General features: G+C 38.8%; 1 long non-coding RNA gene across 1 annotated transcript in view; it reads right to left on the bottom strand.

Annotated features, from left to right (window-relative positions):
- The window catches only part of LOC119587892, a 16,152-nt gene that overhangs the window by 979 nt on the left and 14,670 nt on the right, over positions 1–503 (bottom strand). The window lies entirely within an intron of this gene.

The following is a 503-nucleotide window of genomic DNA, read 5'->3' as shown; positions in this document are numbered from 1 at the left end:
GAGAACACCTTCGGGCGGCCATGACTTTATTTGCTCTCTCAGACGTGAAATGTTTGTGTAACGTATATGATCATGTTCTATGAAATTCAGACGTTATTGGGAGTTGAAACTGCTGATATTCGGCCACCACAAAAAAAAAAAAAAAATACGGAAAATTTTACATCTTATGTTCGCCACCCAAAAGTCCTACAGACTCAAAAGTACCATTAAGAAATTTGATTTACATAACATGATGGGTAGTATTTTAGTCTGTTATTTTTTCATCCTTTCCCATATTATTTACGTGTCGATAGATATTCCAAATTTTCTTAATGCTGACTTAGAGTTGCAGCTAACTATCCAATGTGAAAGTAAAACGCTCATCAACCAAGAATTGCCGGAGTTGAGAAGACATCTTTGGCTCCCCAGGATCGGACTTAGACCGACCCGCTCACTTTGACCCAACATGGCTCATCAAGACAAAATTGCTGATCGTGGGAGAATTATAGGACGGGAAGTGTAGT

This window comes from Penaeus monodon, chromosome 23 (genome assembly GCF_015228065.2).
Source record: "Penaeus monodon isolate SGIC_2016 chromosome 23, NSTDA_Pmon_1, whole genome shotgun sequence".
Taxonomy (NCBI): Eukaryota; Metazoa; Arthropoda; class Malacostraca; order Decapoda; family Penaeidae; genus Penaeus; species Penaeus monodon.
This window is presented reverse-complemented; position numbering and strand designations above follow the sequence as displayed.